Source organism: Centropristis striata, chromosome 6 (genome assembly GCF_030273125.1).
Source record: "Centropristis striata isolate RG_2023a ecotype Rhode Island chromosome 6, C.striata_1.0, whole genome shotgun sequence".
In the NCBI taxonomy this organism is placed as follows: Eukaryota; Metazoa; Chordata; class Actinopteri; order Perciformes; family Serranidae; genus Centropristis; species Centropristis striata.
In genome coordinates, this window is record NC_081522.1 from 21,145,113 (window position 1) to 21,161,357 (window position 16,245).

The following is a 16,245-nucleotide window of genomic DNA, read 5'->3' on the forward strand; positions in this document are numbered from 1 at the left end:
ATATGTCATGCAAACTATTAAATGACTCATCCCAGAGTCCCTGCAAAGCCACTGACTCTGTGCTTATTGAATTATTCTGATAACTCAATTGACAAATCGGCAGAAATGTAGACACGAGGAACCCATACGTTGGTTTTAATTTCTCTTACAATTTTTTTTTCAGTCAACGAACTGAAAAAAGTTCTACATACGTTTCAGTGGACACAGTTTCCATAGAATAAGCTCAGTTAGATCTATTTGTCTGTTGTCACTCATAATAATTAATTTATTAAGCTCTCTTTAGGGCCATCAGTTGTTGACATTAACCTGTCTAACCGCCTCATGGTAAGTCAAGTCAGCGTGCATTTAGGGTGTAAAATCACACACAAGGTATCAAGTAATATTTTAAAGTAAAATATAATTGCAATAAAATCTCCGCAATTCGGCTATCACATGAAATCCCGCCCGCCTTCCCTTGTTGTGTAAACTAGAGCTAATGTTTCTGACACCATGTGAAGGCAGCAGTACTGCTGCGTCACGTTGGAAGAGACCAATCGGATTAAACTGAGTTAAAACACGCAGGAGCAGTCCAAGGAGCACTGGGGGGCTCTCGCGTTAAATATTCAAATACATCTAGAAATATTCATACATAGAATTGTTTCGTGTCAATATACCACCTTATGGTCTACTAAAGTAATATTTGATAACGAATTACAGTGAAATTAGTATCGTGCAATGCTTTGGGGACGTGCTGTTATTTATAGACTTATTCGCTCCCCCCTCCTTGGCGTGGTTATGGTTTCGACCGATCCCTCTCTGTCAGTTTCAAGTTGCGCCTTCTCCTCTGCTGTGTGGCTCCTTGCTCTGGCCTTAACGAGCATTACCACTTAAATAATAGACCACTATTTTGGATTTTACGGGGGAAATCTGGATCTACACACGGACATGGATTCATTCCCATCATTTACGGATGGATTATAGACACACAGGATTCAATGGTAAGAAGAAATGTTCCTCCCGATCGCCTGACAAACACGGTGCATTTTGTAACGTTACCCTGGGATCCGCGGACTGCACCTCTGCACGTTTGGGAATGTCACGGTCTGCTGGTTTTAATAGAGCAACTAACGATTTAACTACGCGGCCGTGTAGTAAATCTGACATTTTTATCTGTAGTGCTAATGCCCATTGCTGTAGTGGTGCATCAGTTGTCATCTGCCAATTGCCGATTTTAATTCAGTTTAGCTATCAGCCTGTTAAGATCGAATGGGATAGCCTGTGGAATGTGTTGGAGGGTGCCAGTATTTACCCTCAGTCAGTCATAGTGAAATATCATCATCTTGGGCACAATAATATAGCTTTTAAATTATCCATTTACTTTACGTTCGTCTTTGTTTTATTGACTAATGCCTGCTGGTATTATTGAATAGGCAAAGACACATGATAACACAGATCTGCCTCATTCAAACAGCTTGACATTTTAGTTTGTGAACAGATTTATCTGTAATAACACAGTCATAACTAAAATGTGTTGATTACATGTACCTTATTTGACTCTGAGGAGAGAATTCCTTTTGTTATGGCGGTGCAGTCTCTTTGTATGCAACATTACTTTTAACATAATATTTCACATGCATATGTTAATTCATAGTAGAGAACAACTGAAGAAGTTTCAATGTTGTGATAGAGGCCACTGAAGTACAATAGATGTTTGTTATAGGCAATGTAGGAAAGTTTCCAGCTGAAGGCAAACAGTGTGACCTTGACTGTTTCTTTGTTCAGTTTCTGAGTTTTTTCTGTCTGAGTCCATTCAAAAGAAAAATTGGATGAGTTTTTATTTGCCCTGCTTGTTTTCATCAACTATCCTAGTCACAAACTGAATCATGCATTATGCTCAAGGCAAGGAAGTATCCAATCTCTGATGCTGCTGCTGCTTAAAGAGTTGGAGGGATGTTGTTTTGATGCACCTGATTTGTGCTCAGAGGTCTTTTGTGTTGTGACAAAGCTGTTTAGTATCATTTAATGAGTCACAAGTCAGTGCATGCTTTTATCTAATGCACCTGTTTTTGGTCTTGTTGAGTGACCTCACACTGACTTCAACAACAGTAACAATACCATATTATTCCAGCTGACCCAGATACATCAACATACAGCAACAAGAGTCAGTCTGCGGCTTAGTGGAGTGGAAAGGTCTTGACCTAACAGGATTCTTACCCTGTCTAAGTTGAGTGATGGAGCATTTGTTGTATTGATCAGTGATATTGACCTTTGTTGCATTACATCCACCTTCTTTTCTAGACTGCACTGTAAGACTTTGCTGTAAATTTACAGTCAAATTCTCACAGTAACTTGCTGTATTATGATTGTACAGTATATTGCTGTGAAAACAATGCATTTTGGGAGTTATCATAATTGCTCAGGCATTGAAACGGTCAAAATGATATTGTTACGAGACAGTTTGTCAGTAAACGGACCTGTATTTCTATAATACAGTAGATGTACTGTAAATTTTACAGTAACTTACTGGCGAAACTGCTGCCAGTAATTTACTGTAATTTTACAGTAAAAAGTTTTACAGTGTGTAGCAGCTTCAGTGCTAGACTTCTGCTGGACATCTGCTCTGAGGTCACAAGGTGTTTCAGAGTAGGCAGATGTTAATTGGGATGTTCTAGCTCTGTTGAGCCACATGTGCTATCATAACTCACAGTTTCCCTCTTAAGGGTTCAGGATGTGGAGCAGAGAAGGAGGAGGATGTTTGCTTGGTGTCTGACTCAGCACAAGACAGAACTGGAGAAGGTTGTGGTTGGTAAATTGGATGCAAGGACAGTTTTGTGTTAGTCGGATATTTGCAGTCATGCAGACATCATTAGACTTGCATTGAATTATTTATGATTTTAACTTAATCTATTTGAAAATCACAATACGTTATTATTAATATTGTTGTTAATTGGTATTATATCCTTCTGTATGGAATAAAAGAAGCAAAAATCCTCTTTTAACTCACCTCACCACAATCTGAAAATTAATTTCCAGGTGAAATAATCACAGCATAATATAGCATAGGGATAATAGAAATATGTCTACTATCAGAGATTTTGTTACACTCTTTATAATGAGCATTGCATTATTGTTTTAGGTTTTTGCCCCTGTCCAAGACACCCTTGTGTTCGGTCTCATAGGGATGGAAATTGAGAACCAGTTCCAAATTGTCTCATGCATTGGAAATAAAAATGCCTCCAAGCTTATCAGTTCCCAAAATGTTAATGACAACAGAATGCATCAGAATGTGTATACTCAAAAAACAAAAGTTTATCAGTTTGAACGTAGTTTTCAGTTTAATATGTCACAAAGGATTGGTAAATGATCACATTCTGTTACGATTTAGACAACCTCCCAACTTCTTGGGAATTGGGATTGTGCCTTTCTATGCACAAGTCCAACACAGCAGCACATCGGAGGGTAGAAATCCTATGTTATAATAACTTTAGTGCCTTTTCTATACTGTGTTGAGAGTCAGAGACAATAAAACATTTACATTGACACTGAAAACCTGTATAACCCTGCATACCTTTTTTCCCTGCACAAAAAATGAGGGAATTTATGCAGAATTGACAGTGGCACTGTTATCAGTAAAATCCACAGTGCCGTCCTTTCATCTCTTTTTGAGACAGAACATCATTAAAATGCAGTTTCCTCGTGACATAGTGGACTCATGCACTATCCTTAATACAATGAAACTGCCCATCACAAATTGAACAAGAATTTGATTTTTCAAAACCATCAATTCTATCCACTGCATCCGTAAAAGGTAGTGTGGATTCATAGAGGAAAAAGTGAAGCTGAGTCACTCTGACCCCGCGCTGACTGTCTTTCAGCGGGAAAGAGTGAGTTCCTGTCTAGCTCTGACCCCCCACGACCCTCCAAAGTACCACAGATTGGGAAACACAGGGCTAGATGAAAGGACAGAAGGAAGGAAGTCCTCTGAAGGCAGCTCCTGCTGTGTCATGAGCGGCTGGATGTACCCAAACTGTCAGCTTTAGCCTGTAGGTCTGTTGCTGTGGTTGACTCATCAGAAGCTTGCTGGCCCCCGCTGATGTCAAACCAACGTGCATATTGTAGTCTGCACCAAGTCCTTAAAAGGACTCTGTAACTGAATGCTAATGTCATGTTGTTAACTGTTTGAGGGCTGTGTCCTGCAGGGATCACGTACTGCTTAGAAACAGTGTGTTGAAGAACAGTTACCATGTTTCCCCATAAACTGTGTCCATTATTGGGTGAGGTCATGTGATGATTAGCGTATTCCTGAGAAGTGAGTCATTCGTAAAACCCAACAGCCTGCCAGAAGCCATTAAGATACCATTAAGATTGGTAGGTTACCGTTTTCAGATTAAGATATATCTAAAGACCGATGACAAGAAAGAATTCCTCTACCATTTCCTAAAATGTTGAGGTCCTGCTCGGACACGTAAGATGGTTAATGAATTAGTATCCGTCACCATTCTCTTTCCTCTCTACCAATCCATTCTTTATTTTTTAATTTTTTATTATTATTATTTTTTTTATTAATTTAGACAAAACACAACACAAATCACCAATGGACAAACATAGAGAGAAACCCCCCCCCAAAAAACAACAACACAACAACAACAAAATCACAAAAACAACCCAAATAAATAAATAAATAAAACCACAAAAATAAACAAGAACCTTAACACATCAAAACTAAACAAGACACAACAAACATCAAACATATTTACCACATAAAACATACAGTATATCAATAAACTTGATAACCTAAGAGAAAATAAAAAAAAGGGTTAAGTTAAATGCCAGCCTTCCACTTCAATAAACCTTTCCCACCTTTCCAAATACCGTCCAACGTCACCATTCCAGTCAATTTCCTACCAATCCATTCTTAGCCTGGCATCATGCAGGTTAGATTTGGAGGACTTACAGCAGAGCCTGGTTGAAGTTGTGTGTATGACTTACAGATTTGGCACCAGTCCATTTGCTTTGGCGATTTCTAACAGCTCCGGATTAAAGACTTACCACTTGGCTGTTTCTTGTACCTCTCAGGTCAGAAATAGGCCAGTGTGACAAATACATTCCTGAGGCCAATGAGACTGTTTACATTTTGCCAGTCTGTTGACCCTTGAACACTGTATGGCTGAAACGTGCAATCTGGCTTTCCCCTCTGCGTGTGTGTGTTGAATGACATTGATTGTGTGACTAAATGTATTCAAAATGCAGCTACAGAGGGCTTATAAAAAGTTGTTGGGTCAAGTTTAACAATATCATACAGTTTTCTTTGCTGTGGCTGTAAAACTGTTGTAGAAAAACACACAAAGGTTGATGGTGACTCATGAATTGCTTACTGTACGTGATGGCTGTCATGGCTCAAATCATAGATAGATAGATAGATAGATAGATTACTTTATTCATCCCCGATGGGAAATTCGGTATCATTTCCATCAAAGTTCCAGTGAACATGTTGTCCAAACTATTGCAGGTTAATGGTCTTGTTAAAATGGACTTGCACTGACTCATGCCCATGAAACTTTTTGAAAGGTGCATTTTGTCGTGACAAATTATCACCAAACTGCAGTCTCCCTCAGCTCTGTGGAGGCTTTCAGTCCTTATTTAGCTCATATTTTGTTTGCAGCTGTGTCTTACCCGCCCAGTTACCTGTTACATGGGATGTGTCTTAACTAGGGATGGGCATTTTAAGTTATTTGCATATTCAAGTACTTGCAATAAATTGTGAGAGTACTCACAAAAAGTCTTTTTTTTGGAAGATGTCATGAAGTACTGTTGGGTTATGGGAGTTGTTGTTTTCATCGCTAAACAACCACCATTGCCAATGAAAATCTATCTGATGTGAATCTTGCAGAATATAGGCATTTACATGGTAATGTAGTATAGGAGTTATGTCTGTTGTTGTGACAAATTCACTCAGAACATTTCAAGGAAACTCAACACAATAGCTTTCCATATTCAAGTTTTTTTAACCATTAAACCACTTGAGCATTCAACTTTGCAAACACAGGGCCACTGGCAAAGACCCTTGGTTACTCAAATATAACCTTTGGTCACATGACTTTGTCATATTTGTCTCAGCATTGCGTGTGCTAACTGCTGACTCTCATGCTTCCTGGATACTGCTTGTTAACATTCTTCTTCACGCTATTGAGTACCACACTGGTGGTGGAGACTGTTGACCTTTGATGTATCATGTTACAGAAAGTAGGGGTGGGTAAAAATATCGATTCATCAATGCATTGAAATATATTTTTTCCCAATTCAATATCGATTCATTAAATCCTCTGAATCGATTCAAGCTCCTGGCCAGTGGGGGCGCTGTGAGCAATACATTTGCTTTGTACAAACGGAGGCCACACAGCAACAACAACATGGCAACCAAAGCAGGTAGCAGCAGTAATAAACCACCGCCTTCAACTTTAAAATCAGATGTATGGAGTCATTTTGGATTCCAGTGTAAACCCGGAACACAGGAAATAGAAAAAATGTTTCAGTATAATGGTGCTAATGCTTTATTTTCAGTTATTTTATTGCTCAAAAATGTTATGTGAGTTATATATATATATCACAATTGGCAAGAGAAAACAAATATAATTTAAGTTGACATGCACTTTACTTGAATGTTAATACAGTACTGTCATTTTTTTTTTTTTTTTACTTTTGTAGTCCGTTTTCAGTATTATTGTGCTATTGCTTTATTTTCAGATGTGTTATTGCTCAACAATGCTATGAATTATACCATGGCTGTTCATATGGGCATGAAAATGAATATTTATTTTAAAATGATCAACAATTACTCTGATGAATTATTTGTGTAATTCTTATTATTGAATCGATATCGAAGCATTTAAATCAATATTGAATCGAACCGATATTTAATTGAATTGTGACCTAAAGAATCAAAAGTTAAAGAAAAGAAAGTTTTTAACAATACCCAGCCCTAACAGAAAGTATTGCAGCCTTTTCAGCTAAGCTTTAAAAGTTACCACTGGCTTATCAAGTAATAAATGATCTGCCTTCTCTGCTACCTCTGCCGGTTTTAGAAGTTGGTGGATACCCTTTGCAACCACCTTGCTAAAGTATGAACTATGGGATCCTCATGATGAACAAACATGTCTTCAATAGACGAGAGAGAACTAAAACCCACAGGTGGGACCAAGCACCAGGCTGGCCTAGCCTGATAGATTTACAGTAGCTTGTCCAGTCTTGTTCAGAACCATTTTAATATTCTGAAACGTACATAATGGCTTGTCCTTTCAGCTAACAGTTCAAGAAGCGTCTAACAGCTGCTCCGCTTATAGACGTTAACCTTCCTCTTATGTCAGGCCCTTTCACTCCAGTAAGCCGTCCATCCCTCTAGAGACCACATCATATTTCACATTCACTCTCTGGTTGTGTGTTGCGGAGCCCCGGGGCCTGGTTATCTGCCTATCTGGACAAGAGACGAATTCTTCTCTGGCAGGCCTGATGGAGAAACAAGCCCACTAAATGTTCTTTCCCAGAAGAAAGTCAACAAACCTACACAGGCCTTGTCTCTGCTGGTCTTTTTTTCCATCAGTCTGTGGGTTGCTTGCTTTGACCATGGCTATCCTTTTACCCCTTTTCACTGTAACAACCTGTGAATCTGAGCCTTATCACTCTAATATCAGAAGTGAATTGAAAGGCTTGTGTTTGTGAACCATTGAAGCTTTACCTGCTTAATTATACAGAAGGATGCTTAGCTTACACCTGCTTCATACAGCAGCTGCCTGAACCACTTCCCCAAACACAAGGTAAAACAAGAGTTCAGCTAATGTAGTATAGAAAGAAATTGTTCAATATTTTAACAAACACCTTTATTGTGTTATTTTTTTCTCAGAGAATGAGAAGATTGAAATCAGCCTCAGTCCGTACGTTGAATACACAACTGAAGATATGATATGGCTAGCTTAGCTTAGCATAAAGGCTGGGGGGGGAACAGCTAGCTTGACTACGTCTATCCTATTTCCAACCCACTTTAGATTAAATCTCGAATTAACAATTTATCAGACCACAATTGAGACAAGAATTAACTAGATAGCTCCTCTGCCTCACTTCCCTTTTATCCTCGAGATGAAAGAAGATGGTAACTTCGAAACGGACCTTCAGTTAGCGACTGACTCAAATTAGCTAGCGCAAACCCCGGCAACGAGGGACACAGTGGGCTGGTGGCCACCTGAGTTCAAGTTGCTACAGTCACTAGCTGAAGGTCGGTGTCCAGAACTGCAATCTGCTCTCCATCTTGTCAATCTAGCTAGATAACTAGCTAGATGCTAGCTACACACTTGTCACAGCATAGGAAAGGACACCAATGTAGCTGCATTGAGGCTTTCCTCATACAGAAATGGAGGTGATTTAATCTAAATTGGGTTGGAAAAACAAGAGACGTGCCCAATTAGTACTTTGGAGGTTGCCAGATCTGATCAGTCAACACAGGTGTCTCTACTGGCAGGACGGTGCTAAACCTGACGAGGGTTTACTCTCAATGCATGGTTCCCATAAACTTGCACATTTCACATTTATGTTTCATTTCTATTGAACTGTTCCTTTAAAGTCTAATTACTTAAAATTAAGCTTTTGGTTGGCCCGTGTATATGACCTATTTTTTACATTTTTGTTACATTATCAGTGCTCAATACAGAAACAAAATGAGGTAATGATAAATGTTCACTAAATAAGGACCTTTAGAAGATTACATTACTTTTTTCTTACACAGGCCATTGCACATGGCATGACATGACATGCACTGTATGCTGAATCAGTGTCGCACACAATTAATGGCAAATGACACGGTACGTATTTTCTACCAATTCATTGTTATGTTAGGTAAACATTGACATGACTTAACCCAGTTACTATTTACCTTTTTGTGTCGTACAACGCCGAGTGGTTTTCCCACAGGTTTTGAAACATGTTTGATGTATTGCCTGTTTTAAGTTAACGGCAACTTTTTGTGCATGTTTTCCACCTGGGCAGACCGTCTTCAACAATGACATCTGGGTCTTTTTTGGTAGCTAAATCATTCTCACACGGATGATTTTACAAGTTTTTTCTGAGGGAATAGCTCTTCCCCTTTCATGCTTTACCTCGTGTCACCTCCGTCTGCAACTGCACGGACCGAAAACAAAGAAACACAAGTGGTGACTCGCGGTATTTGTGTAACTTTATTTTTGTTCCGGGCAAGTTGCGCTGATGTACCAACATGGTTCCAGCATAATCTTTTCTGGAAATTGGCGGCATTTAGGGAATGCGTTGAATTAATCAGGAAAACGGGTAATCATGACATCCCTATTTATTGGCTTGGGAAATCTTTGAAGATCTGAAGCGAGGAATTTAAAATGACCTGTTTCGAAAAAAAATGTAGCCTGAATTCATCCATTAGCCCCAACTTTGTATCTCTCCTGGTTCTGCGACAGCTAAAAAGTATTTCCTGCAGGCATTGCTTAAAGCTTGTGACTTCCCTGTGTGACTTCTCACATTGGAATGAATTAATTGGGACTGTTTCTGTGGTGTATCTACTCCTCCTTCTATCCAGTTAAGCCATGATCCATCCTCCCTCTCTCTGTTTATTTATTGAAGCATGACTTAAAGCCAAGTACTTTTCATCTGGTGCTTTAAATGTGATCTGTGCTGCACCTGTTAGACGCAGGCCTGCATCTTTTAATGTGACGGGGATTAAAGTGTAATTTGGAAGGAATCTGTTTTCATGCTTTCTTCTGTAGAGCTATCAGCATCATGCTTCATCATGGCTGTGTGTGGGTGTTCAGTTACCTTCCTAGTGGATCAGCCTGCAGCTCTGCACAGGAAGGCCGACCTTCCTCTGGTCCTGGGTGTGCTGAACTATTTAGTGGAACTGGCATGAGGGAGATGAAGTGATTGAGCAATGTGAGGCTGGGAAGAAAGCCACTTTTACAGAGTACATTCTCACGCTACTGTCTGTTTGATGTGCACATGTGTGCAATCTAGACTTTGTTTTATGCTTTCACTTTGGGTCATATTTACAGGTTCCCTTGTTGGGTTTGATTGCAGATGGGGAGATACACTTTTAGCCAAGTTATCTTGGCAAAAAACAAACACAGGTGTGGCCTCATTTTTTAACAAAAACAGAGAATTAAAATGCAGTATATTTCTGTTTCTGTCTGAGTTAAAGCAAGAATCAGATAAAGAGTTGGGAATGCACTAGGGGTGTGCCATATCGTATCGTTCACGATAATATCGGTATATTTTTTTTATGGTTAAAAGAAATGCATATCATGATATTGGCAATGTTCCTACTTCTTGATGTAGTGGTTAAAGTTGTTTTAATCACAAAAAGCTACTTGCTCCCTGTCGCTAAACACATGCACCTTTCAAAATAAGAGCGCAGTGTGTTAAGAGAATCCACCACAGAATTTACAAGAAGACTGTCAAAATAAGATGCCTTAAATAAAACATACCATACCATAGAACCTTTATTCCTCCTTTACAAAATTTCATTAAAATATGCCCCCAGAACCCCTAAATGGTTATTTTTATTATTTGCTCATACTCAAGAGTCAAGAGTAAATTTTTTTGTATTTGGCAACTGTTGAGATTTGCACTTCAAACTACATTTTAGATGTTTTATTATTTATACAGACTACAAAAAAAAATCTAATTTTCTATCTTTTTAAGTATTTCCTAATATCGTCAAGAATATCGTTATCGCAAAAATAGTCTGCAATATCATGATATTCTTTTAGGGCCATATCGCCCAGCCCTAGTATGCACTCACTGGCTAAACCTCATACCAACTAGGATAACTGATATATGTGTACCTGCTCTACAGTCCTCAGTTTACAGTCAACCTATTGGGTATCCTGCTCTTCACTCTGGTAGTTGATTTAGTGAGAACCTGGCACCCTACTGCAACTGGAGCCCTCGGGGTTGCCCACTCCCTGCAGCTGCTTTGCTGCACTCTGACAGGCTGTCACAAGTCCACATCTGAAGAGGTTTGAGTCCTGGACAAAGGTCAAGGCATCTGCAGGTCTAGACAGGGGTGTGGTTGACGAGTCACCGTTGATGCATTGAGATATACTGGTGGCTAATTCTTTTGATTTCTTCTGATTTTACCATCCCTACACATCCCGCAGCTTGTTTACCATCCAAACTGCTCACAGCCGCGCCCACACACTGAGATTAGAGAAAGCAAGTGTGGATGTGACAGGATTATGGCCTGTGTGCTTGCTGTGTGTCACTGTTGCATTTCGGCCATTGGTTTCTTTGGTTCTTTCAGATGCTATTGATTTTTAAATTGTTTAAGGCACTGACTGGTAAATCTGGGAAGAATGAATCTCAGAATGTCTACAATGAACAATGAACCCCAGGACTAAGTCTGGAAAATAGTTATTTTTGTATTTTATTGATTATGTGGATAGATGATACTTTACTTTTCTGCTGGTTTTTGCTTTTAAACATTTATGAAAAATAAGTGTAAATCAGAAGAGACCTGCTCATTATTTCATTACCAATTGCAATTATTATTATTTTTTGGCAGGTTTGATTGGGTGAGTAATGTCGTCATGGAACAGATCAGATTCTGATCACCTCAGATGTTTTTTAGAAACACATTTTAGTGACTGTAATTTGTAATTCTCGCTGCTATTTATGATAGTTTGTGACCATGCCGCCATGTTTTTCCTGCTTCAAAATGGACCAAGCACTGCACCAACGAGCACGTGTCACTCAGTGCTACATCACATACTTTGTTGCTCTGATTGGTTGTATGTCTCTCTTTTGTCTGCTTTTGTTACAAACCAAAAATTACTTGAGAGCTCCCAGAATAATACGCATTAGCAAATTAGTCTTGCATTGCCAGGCTACACTATTATAACAACTATTCAGTATCATAACCCTTATTCGAGCCTCAGAGTTCAGTCAACCCAGTCAAATAATCACACAATGTCAGCAGCGGGTGTATTGCCCCATTTGTCATTCTTTCTTTACTAATTTCTCGCCTGCCTGGCTGTTACATTCAGCAGGCTGGAAGTTTTCTGAGCCTCACTGAAGTTTAACTATTAGCTTTGTAATTAATACATGCAAGAAAGGAGAGCACAGAGTTGTACAGTAGTTTCCCATGGTCTGCCAGAATAAGAAACATACCATGGGTACGCCTCTGTGTTTTACATATGTGGTCTAGTTTTAAGGCTCTTCGAAGGTTAGCTGTTTATATTCCTGTCCATTATCCTTCACGACTCAACACCCAGAGATAAAGGAATCAATTTGAAATGTTAGATATTGTTAGATGTAGGGTTGTCACGATACTAAAATTTTCAACTCGATACCGATACTCAGGAAAATATTCGATACTCGACACCATTTTCGATACCACAAGGATAAAAACAAAGACCCCCAAATTTAACAGAAATATTTTTATTAACAAGAAAAATGCAACATGTTAAAATGAACAGAACCACAGGTTAAATATTTATAATAAAAAACAGTTGTGCAAAAAGAAACTGCAACTGTGATAACAAGCTTCAGGTCTGAGGTAGTGCAAAAAATAAATAAATACAATAAACAATAACAATTAGAACAATATTTTGAGGTTGTATGGTTTAGCTGCTTAATAAATTGTTGTATCGATACTTTTGAAAATGAGTATCGTATCCAGATACGTTTTAGTATCTATACTTTTTTGAGTATTGATACTTTTGACAACCCTAGTTAGATGTACGGAGCTAATCCCATCCAGCTTCTGATTATTTAGTTTTTGAATTCCATTTTCATTTCTCCTCTGTAGCATGAAGAATCTGTTAAATAGTTCCTGTAGCCAGTCTGAGGTATCATCTCCTCTCCTGCATGCCTCCATTCCACATCGGTCATGACTAAGCCTTGGAGACTAGTCTGTGTTGACCGTGTCACATTACAATCCCTACTTCTCTGGGAAGGATGGATCTGAGTATATGAGTAACCAGATACAAGCCTCCGTCTCACTACAGTGGCGTGACATATGCAAATAAACAGATAACCAAATATTAAAACCCATGAGGATTTTTACAAGCAGTGCTATTGATAGCTGTGCTTTACAGTGTTTTTGCATTTTCCCCTTCCATCTCCTCTTGTGGTTCACTGTGTTTATGGCTGCATAGCTGCGGCGCCCGCTCCACTCTGGTTATGAAAGGCATGAAGGTGGGAGAAGTGGCATTCAAGTTGGGATTTGAGAGGTTTGCTAAATCAAATAGCTGCGGCGAGTGCTGGCAGGCTGCTCTAATCGGCCATGTTTGACACCCATAAGCAAGCAGTCTGGGCAACGGCTCAGACTCCCCCGAAGCCGTTACTAATATGAATTTCATAAGAGAGACCCTTTGTCGTCGGTAAATATTCCCCCGAGTCGTTTTCTTAGAGAGATTTGATGGTAATTTTTTCATTGGCTGTGCTATTTTGCACTTTGATACCAATCCATTTGAAACCCCCCGTCATGGTTGGAATGGATCTAATATAGGCAAGCAGTATAGATACAGGGATGAAATGTGGCTCAGTCACAGTGAAGCCCTCTCTGGCTTCTTTTGCACAGAATTAAAGGTTGTTGTGGCAGCACAACTGAACAGTCTGATGCCACATTTCCATTCCTTGGCTCGGCACGGCTCCTCTCAACTTGACTTGCTCTTTTTTGGTTTTCCATTAGCCAAAGTGGATAGTACCTACCTTTTTCTAGCTCCACCTTGTTTAAGGTTTTAAGCGACCTTAACCAAGCGAAATTCAGTTTTGATCTAGAAGAAGAAGATGAGAAGAAGATTACTTTATTAATCCCACAATGGGGAAATTCAACCTCTGCATTTAACCCATCCTTTTTTACACACAAGTGAACACACCATGCAAGGAGCAGTGGGCAGCACATTACTGTGCCCGGGGAGCTGTGCGGGGGGGTTAGGTGCCTTGCTCAAGGGCACTTCAATCCTTCAGTTCAAATCCCGGTACCTGTCAGTACCGGGATTTGAACCAGCGACTCTCCAGTTACAAGCCCGATTCCTAACCTCTAGGCCATGGACTGCCCCTTAGACAATAATTTCATTGTTTCCTCATTGGTAGACTGCTTTAAGGGTGAGCGGCGGGTAATAATACATGGGCTTATTATCTTAAGCCTATGGCATTTTACACTGCATAGATTAGCCGATTGGCTAACATTTCCTCTCTTAAGTCCTAGCTCCTCTACTCTTTCTTTGTTTAAGCCAGCGCATCCCTCAACAGAACACCGTACATGACAGCAAAATGCAGGAAAGGCTGTCATACTGAGCTGAAGTGAATCAAGTGCACATTAATTAGGTAAATAAAATGTTGTCTTTCCAGTGGATGACATCCCCCATAAGTCAATAGTAGGAAAAACACTTTTTATTTTAAAAACGCAGCACACACATACTTTTCTCTATTTGGTTGCCTATGAAAGGACTCAGTGTCTGGTAGAGATATCAGCGATCAAAATGCTGCAGGTACTATCCACAGTAGAAAATCAAAAAGATAAAAGTTACCTGGTACCAAAAGTAAGTCAAGCCAGTTAGGCAGATCTGTACCATGCTGTGTAAACAAAGCATTCATCTTGGAGTACGACTGCTGACCTATACGGTCAAGTGGAGCTGGTTAAAGCTTCTTATTTGTTCTATTTCAGTTATCACTTGTGAAAAGGTAGGTGGTGATAACTGCTTTTACCACTATTGTACGATCGAGTAATACATAGCTGTCCGTCTAGATTAACTTTATTCCCACAGATGCCTGGAAGATTCTTGCTTTTGAAGGATGCTACTTTTCTTAAATACAGATGAAAGGTCATCAAATACTTGTACTGCATTTTTAAATTGCTTCAACTGCATAAATAAAGTGAATCGATTTGAAGGGAAGCACACAGTGGTTTTGACAAGACAGAGAGAAAATGACACATGGCACAAACAAAGGATGCTGCATACGCGTTGTCCCTTTAAGTCTGGGTTCACTGAGTCCCAGGACATTACAGACGTGATGAGATTGACCGAGGACATGATGTTTTTCCACAGCACTGGGTATTAATGTGTCGGCCTGTTTAGTGTTTAAGAGATGACAAACATGGAATTCATATGTTTATCGGCTCAAAGGCTGACCTGAAAATCTGCATGGGATGTGGGAGCTGAAAATGAAGTGCTCAGCTGCACAGCGTAGCCCGACTGTCAGAAGCAGAAGTGATTCAAAAGCCAGATGGTTTGGAGACGTCCTCTGCCAGAAGCAAGTTGAGCTTCGGTCAACAAATGTTTGTGTGCTCTGTGAGCTCTGAGGCTTTGTCTGCTCATGTGAACAGACACACACTCCTATAGGCTGATCCTGTATATGAATAGCAGGACTGAGCTTAGTTGTTTGCATAGGGGCATAACAAATATATGTGAACAATATCAAAGGGTGTAACACAGCTATTCATTCACCTTGTTGACTTTAGCTTCATGCATATTATCTTTCTGTTGACACGCAGTGATAATGTTTGGAGTGACAAGACATTATTACAGGTAATTATATTCCTACCCGTTTTTGATCTTCAGCTTCAGACATACATACTTTATACTCTGCTGTTTATAGACTTGAATCTGGATAATACCTCTCAGATTTAGCTTGCAGCGTTTGACCCGAGGCTCTGTATTCTGTTCTGTTGTTTACAGGCAGACGCAGTAATGAATGACGAGCATGCTCTTCACAAAGCATCAGTCCTTTTGAAATTTGAATAAAGGAATAAACTTGAAGAAAATTACAGTCGGATGCTTTTAAGTACATGGGAACACCCAGATTTATGAATGGACTGGTTTTCTTGCAGCTTGCTTGCACCTTTGTTGTCCTGCACAGCTGTGTGAGAGAGAGAGAGACACACACACATGTGCACACACACACACACACACACACACACACACACATGCACTCTAAAACTCCCTTTATGACGGAACTGTAATTGGAGGCATCACTGTGTGACTGCCAAATCAATGTGGGACTTGGGGATTACTCTATATGGTTCAGACTTCCTATTATAATTAGGTAACCCACATATTCATATATTAATGTTTGTTTTTTTAGTGTTTTTAAGTGAATGAGGGAATAAAAATAAAAGTAAGGACAAAGAAGCAAGACTGATGAGGATGCTTAAAGAGATTTTCAGCATCATTTTTCTTAAATATGAATTATTAATATAATATATATAGGCTGTTTTAGCAGAAAATGACTATGGTTGCAAGCGATGCATAT

At 39.5% G+C, this 16,245-nt stretch overlaps 1 protein-coding gene across 1 annotated transcript in view; it reads left to right on the forward strand.

The window, feature by feature from the left end:
- The first annotated feature begins 828 nt into the window (after positions 1-828).
- The window catches only part of mical3a (microtubule associated monooxygenase, calponin and LIM domain containing 3a), a 102,358-nt gene continuing 86,941 nt past the window's right edge, over positions 829-16,245 (forward strand). Inside the window, exon 1 of the mRNA XM_059334360.1 lies at positions 829-977. The gene's annotated coding sequence lies outside the window, so the exon portion shown is untranslated. The remainder of the gene's footprint in view (positions 978-16,245) is intronic.